The following is a 9,448-nucleotide window of genomic DNA, read 5'->3' as shown; positions in this document are numbered from 1 at the left end:
GGCCCTCAGTCCATTGAACTAATACAAAACCTCGGTTGCTGATGGAAGTGGTATGTGGTTTTCTGTGTACATTTTACACCAAAAGGTGCAGTGCCTATTGTACATCCCCCGTTTGAAACTCAAACACAATGGCTCATGCAGCTGGATGGTGACCTGCCAATGAAGTTTAAGACAGCAGAGACTTCCACATGAATCTGCAGATTGATGAGACAGAGAACTATCTTCTTTTTTACCCACAAAAGGCTACTCACACATTCAGAATGTGCTGCAGACTAAAACCAAAGTTCAGCTCACCACAGGAGTAGAGAAGAAACATGCACAGGATACTGCATGTATCACCCTCAGAAACAGCCCAGCCCTTATGGAAAACTCCTGTGGAATTTAGCACAAAATGATAAGCTTTCTGCAGCTTTTTTTTTTTTTTTTTACTGTCCTATAGCTCAGATACGTCTGCTATTAAATTCTATACAATGGCTCAAAAAAGTTCATATAAAAGATGTAATGCTCCATAGGTTTTAGAGTAATTTCTGCAGTGTTCTGTTACATTTCTATAGGACCCCCTTGTTTCTATTCCAATTATGTTACCTAGAACTTTTCATAAAAGACCTATCTTGTAACAGGCCCTTTCTCTCTCTCTCCATTTTTCTTTAAGTATAACAAAATGTGTATAGAGATACATAACAATGTGTACTTCTCACAGCTCCATGATTTTAGGTGTACTACCACATGTGGCAAAGGCATTATTTGTCTTTTGGCTAGTAAGCTAAGTAAACTAGTAAGCAAACTGTCCAAGCCAGACAAATATATAAAGCAACTGCCTTCTCATCTTGATTAGGCCAATGAAATAACACTTGTGTGGAAGAGGGGGGAAAATGAGCTTTCAACCTTTTTTAATTATAATTTTGAAGCAAAGCCCAAATTGTAAACACTTACAGAAATGTTTATTTGTGAATGTCCTCTCGGGACATTATGTTGCAAGATGAAGTAAGTTGTGCAAGGGTTAATTTAGCTCCTCAGATAAAAAAGTCTTCAGGAAGTGCTCAGCACATCATAGTCCTACAATTCTGATGTAATTCTTACATATCTCTCCTTCTGGAATACAGTGGCAGTTGTCTTAGGTGTTGATTCAAGCAGGTCCATGAAAATGGGCTGCTTAATATTTTTCAGCGGACACAAAGACAGCAGATACTTCAAGGCTGACTAATCAGCGTGTAAGGTGTTTTTGTTGTCTTTTTTTTTTCCTCTCGTATCAGTCAAAATTCTCACAATTTTCTCTTACCCACCTCTCACCCTCTTATGACTGCACCCAATGAGCTCCATTAGAGTCACTGCTTCTGTGTTCCCACCCCGTTATCTCCTGAACAGACTCTGGATCCACCTAGAGAGGAGCAGATTGTGGTGGGAATTTGGACACTGGAGACACGGACAAGCTGCTTACACTCTACCAAGACCCAGTGGCAGTGCCAGTGGGATGGTGATGCTGTCAGGTGGGTGGCTGTAACAGCCTGATCACAAGTGACCCAAACTCAGAGCAAGTTAGGTTAAAAAGGAACATCTAATTTATCTCAACAGAGGCTCAGAGAGCAGAACTCTGCACAACCCTTCATCTGCCTCTTCCTCATCCTAGGGCTTGACGGGGAGAGATGAAACAGCAGATTAATTCGATCCAATACCTTTATAACCAGAAGGTGGTAGTCCACCATGGAAAGAGAGTTCAGACTATTGTTTGAGCTAATAATTAGAGGCCAAATTAATTTAAAATAGACTGGAAAAATGGCAGTAATTTAAATAGAATTTTTCATTTTAAAGGTCACCTAGTTAACTATGTTATAACAACGTTGGATTCACTGGTCCCTGTTTATCATGGTCATGGCTTCAAACATGAAATTGTCTTCACATATGTCTCTCAGAGGGACGGGGGCTGCAAGAAATTCCATATGACCTTATGATGAGCAATACAAATTACAGTGATTAAAAAGAGGCCAAGAAATAGCTTTCATTACTCAGTTTTTGCATTTACAGAGGTAGTGATCAAAATAAGTAATTTGACATCTATGAAGCAAATGCTGGGTGTGATAAGAAATGTATAGAAAACTAAAAATTAAAGTTATTGAACCAGTGAAGGTCCCATGGTCTATTAGTTTTTTCTCTTCTATGAATTTCAGAGTAACCATGTTTTAATCCTAAAGAGGCAGGAGATGGAAGCATAAAGCAAAGTGGCAGGCTTTAGCTTACCATTTTGAGACAAATATTTTTAGTCATTTTTAGTCTTTAGATTCTTGACACAAGGATTACCCATGCCAGCTTTTGTGGCTTGAAGAGAAGGGGTCCCAGAAAGGTTTGTTGAAGTCAAAATGTCTTTTAAAATGACTCACAGAAAAAACACAAGTTACAGCAGTCCTCCTTGAGATAACTAACTTGATTTGTTAAGAAATTATTTTGTGTCAGTTTTGACTCATCAAGAGCTTATTTAGCTCATGAGGATGCCTTTGAGGGTGTAAAAAGATCTCTGAATACATGAATCATAATTCAATACCATCTAAAGCATCATCAGATGTCATATAAAGGGATAAGTTCAAACTCCCAAAGTGTTTATGTGGATAATGTATCCACTTAGTTTTATTATCAAATCTTTATTTCATTCCTGAGACTACACTATCTTGTCTTACTGCTTTCATGATTTTTTCAATTCATCTAGTTTCTGCATATCTTTGAGTATTTACTTTCCACTTTTTATGTATCTCCCTTGAGAAGCAGCTTTGCATTGACTCATTTTCTTTCTTTCCTTTCTTTAAGAAAGTTTTGTCTCTGTGGATTTTCTCTGAAGATGTTTGGAATTGATGAGCTGTGATTTCAACACTGTTTCCCAGGCTGACTTCAGCATTAGAGTCTCATTCATGTCACGAGTGCGTTTGCTGAAGTTGGCACTATGGGTCCAGCTGAACACAGTTTTCAACTGTTAATACTGTAATCAATCCTAAAGCATCTTCTGCTCTCTGTCTTTCTGTTGATCATTTAAAATATTTCTTGAAGTATAGACAAGCCCTACTCCTCTTCAAGCACTGCAGGAAAAGTACCATATTAATCTTTGGGGATGCTGATTTCTGTTTCGTGTTTTCTAGTGTTTGGAGAGATCCTGACTTTCTGTTAACACAGTCATTATCTGGGACAGAGCTTACGGTTGATATATTTGTCCATGCACTCCTGGTTTTAATTTTATTATTTTAATGAAACAGATCAAGAGAAATCAAAACAATATATTTTTACTTTCATTTCGTATTTTCACCAAATCCTTAGGTGGATCTGAAGTCAGCTATAATACCCAGATCTGTTGCTGGATAGCCTCATTTTCTCTCTTATATATTGTGATTTTCCAAATTGTTGTCTTAAAGAACATTTGTTTTTCCATCTGGTCTATCATGTCTGCTGTACTGGTCCCTCTACAAGCCTGGGCCCTACAGTCCATTTACCCTCTGCAGTCCAGGTGCCCCAACCACATGTATGGAGTCCGGCAATTCCCAGTCCCACGTAGCCTTCCTTTCTCACCACATTCACAGACTTCTCAGTGACATAAACCTGCAGGACATTCACACTTGAAGGTAAAAGCTCCCCTAGTTTTATCACTATTATTATTATTGCCATTGCCATTCTCTTAACTCTGAAGGCTAATAAGCACTGAAAACTGACAAGGAAGAAGAAAGTATTTATCCCAAATGTACTTGTTCTGAATCTAAAATACTTTCATAATATAAATCTCCCTAGTGCTAAATACCTGAAATCCCTGCTCAGTTCACATGGATAGCTTATTCTCTGGCTCTGTTCTGGACCACTCCAAGTACGTCCCCAAAACAGTGCCCTGGCAGTTTGGCAGATGGTTTCCTCCAGAAAGCATTCCTAAAGGCAGCACGGACAAGACTTCATCATGTTATCTCCCTTCCCCATCCCCATTACGTTTAAGCCCTCCAGGTATTCCCCTGTCCCGTATCCCTGGGCTCACAGGATTCTGCTCCGTGGAACTAGCACCAAAGAGGCTGCAGCCTAGAGGCCATGTTATTTCATATACATTGAACAAACAGAACAAATTAAGAGTGCTCTCCTCAGGCCAAAGGCTCACCACCCCAGGCCCAAAGGTGAGTCCCCACGAAGCAACGGCCCAGGGGACACAGCCAGCCTGCTGGGAAGAGCGTTAGGTGCGGGCAGCATGGACGGGAGCCGGACGGAGCCCCTTGGCCCCGGCGCCAGGGCTGCACCCCAGCTCCTCTCCTAGTAGCAGCGTGGACTCAGCCAGCAGCTAACAGCATAGCTCCCAAACACATTTTAGCTCCCAAGCACACGGCTGAGGTGCAACTCCTTTTTAAAAAACTATTTTGCTAAGTCTAATTGTAACATGCTAGTACCTGGCCTGACAGCTATCTTCCTATTAACCTGAAAGAGGCACAAGCCTGCTTTCATTCAAAGCAAAACTCCCAGGTTTTGACGACATTTTTTTTTCTCCCCCGCTAAGCAAAAAGGATCCCAAACAAGAAAAAACACTACCAAAAAAATCTTGCAAGGGGTGAGAATTCCCCAAGTTATTGACTGTAATAAAAATACTCTACATTTGGCTTCATTTTCAAATGCACTCTGTACCCGCAGCTCTCGCTGGTACCAAATGCAAAGCTGGAAGAGCACTGCATTTCTGTATAAACACATCTGGAGGCCTTCTAGCGTCTGCTGGTGTGATGCCTCTCAGCATGGGGTCGCTTAAAAATATTTAGTACTCTGCTGGACCAGATTTCATCTTTCAAGAAATAAAAGTGCCTGTCATCTGATGATGGATGGGGGCTCTTCTCTCAGTAAAAGTCTGTGTATTCTCAGCTTCCGTCCATGTAGAAAAGCAGTCACAGAAGGAAAAGCAGAAGAGGTGGTTGACACAGAAACCACCAACTACATGGACGTGAATTAGCTTGCTGAAAGATGGGCCCCTTGGCGAACAGGGAACATCAGAAAAGGGAATAAGAGGGAGCTGGTATCACTCCTACTCCTTCTACCTGGAGCATAGTTAACGAAGGCTCTTTGATTTCCAGAATCTATCCACTCAATGGTTTTTAGAGCACCGGGTGAAGCCTAATCATTCATGAAGTTAAAATGGGACAGTAAGGTAAGAAGGTAAGAACAATATTAGTTATAATTAGCGACCCTGAAGATAGCAGAAGAGTGAACTCTTTCCTTCCCCTTCTCAGTCCTTCGAGCTATCACTTCATTTTGTAGGAGGCAGAGATTAGAAGGAGGAATAGTGGGCTGCAGCAAAAGGAAGAAAAAGGGGAATTATGATGGGCAGAAAACTGAAGCTTAAGATATCTGCATATCCAGCAAGGAAAAAAAAAAAAAAAGACAAAAAATAAAACATAATTTGAAGTACATTGTACACAGAAGAAATCCCAGCAACGGAATTAGCCGGTTACCAGATGAAGGCAGTAAAATCATTAATAATGAAGAAAGCCATATTCAATAAAAATGTCTTTCTTTGATTTGGAAAAAGTAGGATGACAGCAGTATCATATTGGGCAGCCAAAGCCTTTTTCAGTCCATTAGTAACCAAATAGGATATTAAACATCTACTTGTGATAAAAACTTGTAATTTATCAGGCCCAGATAACTTGCACCTGAGGAGTCTCAAACAGTTGGTGGAGGAGATCCTTCCTTCCACACGTTAATTTTTAATGGGTCTTGAAATAATATAGAAATTCCAGAAGACTGGAAGAAGACTGATGTTTTGCCAGTATTCAGCAAGGACGAACATCATGACCTTGGTAAATATAAGCCAGCTAACCTAACATCGAACTAGAGAGGCAGTGAGGGGGGAGCAAAATAATAGAATATGGGATTCAACTGATAAAGAATGAAAGGACAGGAAGTAATTAATGCCAGTCAGCATGGTTTTATGGAAAACAGGTCTTGTCAGAAAAACCTGATTAGATTACAAATTTGGCTGAAAAGGTAACTGCTTCAGTGCTGAGACATTTGTAAGGCATTTGATTCAATTTTGCAAAATATTCTGATTAAAAATAATATTATGCAGTCTCAGTGAAATATCCACTAGCAGAACAGTGGTCTTATTAAGTGGCAAATCTCAAAAATGAGTTATCACTGGGAAGCCATCACTGAATAAAGGTATTTTTAGCAAGGCTGGAAAGGGGTCAGTCTTAGGCCTGGCACTTGAGCATTTTTGTTGACGAGTTAAATATAAATTACTGTTGATTGTACTGTTAATGCAATCTTTGCACATATAAATAGAAAAGCAACCAATATGTATATAGCTGTGATGTTACATCTTTATACAGCAGTGGTGTGGCTACTGAAATGCCGCACAGTTTCAGTGATCATATGTTTAATGAAGCTGAAAAAAATCAGAGGTTTAGAAAATAGCTGCAAAAATCATTGTTAGAACTGAAGATAATGCCTTACCATTAGAACTTTAGATAATACGGAGAGATTGCTTGATTACAGTGTGTAAATACCTCCACCAGTAGAAAAGCAGCTCACCCACTTACCTTTTCCAGCACCTGCAGTGAGCTGGGACAAAAGAGGTACGCAGTCTTAGGGCCCAGGTCACCCTGAAGGGTTTCTGTTTCCAGATCAGTAGCAGGATAGGTTAAGCATGGCCCGGTGGCGATGGGGTGTCCCTCATGTCAGGAGGGGTGCCTGACCTACTACACACAGCAGCACTCATGTAGGTCGTCTGCATCTGTGAAGGCTCCTAGACTTTTCTCTTGCCTGTAATCCCTCTCCAAGTAAAAGGGCAGATAAAATGACCCTGGATAACTCAGGAAATGTCCTGGCCAATTATCTTAGGGAGCCTCAAGGAGTTATCAGAGGATCAAAGACCCTTCACTAGTCTTCAACACAGAAAAGTTGCAGCTAGACGACAAAAGGAGAGGCAGGGGAAGAATGTGACAACTTAATGATGCTACAGTAGCACTGGGTAAGATCCTCAGCTTGAGTGAGCAGATGCCGTTCCTTCAAAGTCAGTGGAGGAGAGATGCTGATTTACACCAGTGGAGAATCTGACATATTATATTTTTTTATTTGCTTGAGTCCTGCCGTGGCTCCATAAGCAAAGGTTAATGCAGGTCTGCCAGGGGCAGTCTGGAGTTAACACAGAATGGCAGTTGTGAGGTTGCTGATTCTGATAAAAGCAAATTGTGAACTGCAAGCATCTGAGTGTTGAGTGTCACATTCACACCTAACAGCTGCCCTTGCCTGTTCCCCACAGTCATCCAGTTCTGTCATCATGATATGTTCCTGAAACCACATTTGTGCTGCTGTCACTTTTTGTCTTTGGAAATTTGTGTACAGGCTTTCTGTAATGACATACTAAAAATGCTTGTAAACTTCAAATGAGTGGATTAAAATATATTTAACCCAGGCAAATCACTTCCATATATTAGGCAGAAACTTGGGTCTTTACTTCTAGGTCTGCACTCTCCCCTGTAAAGACTTGCAGTACGGATGTTAGTATTTATAAAGTTATAAAGGACGTATCTGATGGGTGAGGGCGGTGAAGAAGAGTTTGTGCCTTTCATGAAAAAAAGGAGGAACCTCTTTCTAGATCTCTGGGTCTTTCACTATCACAAATGTCTCTAAAGAGAAGAGACAGACATCTCTATGGGGTTGCCTGGCTTCTCCGTTTCCACCAGTCCTTTTTGGTTGGGGACAGCCTGACTATCAACAGAGCCAGGGCTTCTCTAGAGCATTTTTATCTGTGATTCAGTACTGGGCAATGTCAATACTGTGAACATGTCAACAATCTGTGGCACAGATGTGGAAGATAACATGAGGACAGATTTTGAATGTCAGGCTCAGGCCCCTCCAGGGCTGGGAGCTGGGAGCACACCAGCCTGAGAGACGCACCAGTGACACACCGTGCTTGCAGCCCTTGCTGAATTCTGAACTCGTTGTCATCTCTGAACTCCCACCTCATAGGTTATTTCCTAAAAGTGATTAACTGCACTTTTTCTCTTTGAAAGGCACCATCTCCCAGCTCCTGCTGAGCTTTTACCTTCACACTTAATCTCTGGTTTGCAAAAAATAATACAGACTTGCACTCACCTGCTGAAAAGGTGCAAATCTCTGAACCCAAACTACCCATAAATTGCCATGATACCAGAAGCAGCTGCCTAGCTACAGCGGGATAGAGTTTAGGGTGAGCCGCGAAATCTGACCACAAAGCCTATTAAACCAGCTTACACTGAGTTTTTTGTTACTTGGACAGCGGCGTGGCACGTGCTTCCAGCTGCCCCAGCTATCCTGTTGTCAGTACCTGCACTGGCCAGCTGAAAGCAGCTGATGGTACCAATAGTTTGGGGTAAAAAAAAGAAAAAGAAAAAAAAGACAAGGTTAGTAAACCAGATCTCTCTGGAAATAATTGCATTAAATATAGAAAAGGTTATATACGGTTTCCTTTGTCCTTTCTCTCCCCATAGGCTGCTGGCCTATCATTGCTCCTTGTACCTACCCTGCAGCTGATTTTATTGTTTATTCCTAGCTCACCCTCCAGTTTGCTCGGGGCCCTGTGTCTTAGCGAGTGACTCCCTGCTCCCTTTCCAAGTTCAGAACCTTTCTGGCTAAAGTCTGCGGTGACACGTAACACAAAAAGACAGCTTTGGGCACACGGCGTGCAGCCGTTCCTGGAGAATACACTCTGCGGTTCGGCAGTACCGTTTCTGGAAGATTAAGTGATTAAGCCTAACTAAAAGTGACTAACAGGGATGGATCTTTTCCTGTCAAATGTGCATGGTTTTCCGTAGAGTGGCTCCAAGGTTGTGAGTGAAGGTGAACAGCTCTGCTTCTAAAGACTCCTTAATTTTAAGAAATTCAAAGAGCAGGCACGACACTTTGTTCTGTGACTTTCTTAAACGTACACCCTACTTCACATCCTTTCATGAGCCATCATCTTTCATATTTAAAACAGATGTAACGGAAGTTAAAAAAAAGACAGAGGAGATGAGAAGTACAAGTCTCTGCAGATGTAAGGTATAATTTAGCAAAGTATCATTTTATCACCCAATCCTGCCAGGTCCTCAACACATCCTGCGGGGTACAGACTCCTCTGCTCATCTCGTGAGCAGTGGGGAGTGAGAGCGCTCCAGTCTTTTTCTGGTTGCTTGAAACTCCCTGGTGTTGGCTATTTATTCAGCAGTTGCATGCATATTTATATGGCTAAAGCCCTGAGAATCTTCATAAATTGATTAACAAGTCTGTGTTTTGCAATAAACAATATTTATTTAGGCATTCAAACTGATCCATAAAAATCCATGTTCAGATTATCTGATGAACATAGTATGAAAACACAGATGAAATAGGGAGATCTGCAAGAGTATGTTCTATTTACTGGTTTTGTATAAATATAGAAAAAGGGGGACAGGATAAATATACTAACAAAGTAGTTACAAAACTGTTTTCATTA

Source organism: Haliaeetus albicilla, chromosome 13 (assembly GCF_947461875.1).
Source record: "Haliaeetus albicilla chromosome 13, bHalAlb1.1, whole genome shotgun sequence".
Lineage (NCBI taxonomy): Eukaryota > Metazoa > Chordata > Aves > Accipitriformes > Accipitridae > Haliaeetus > Haliaeetus albicilla.
This window is presented reverse-complemented; position numbering follows the sequence as displayed.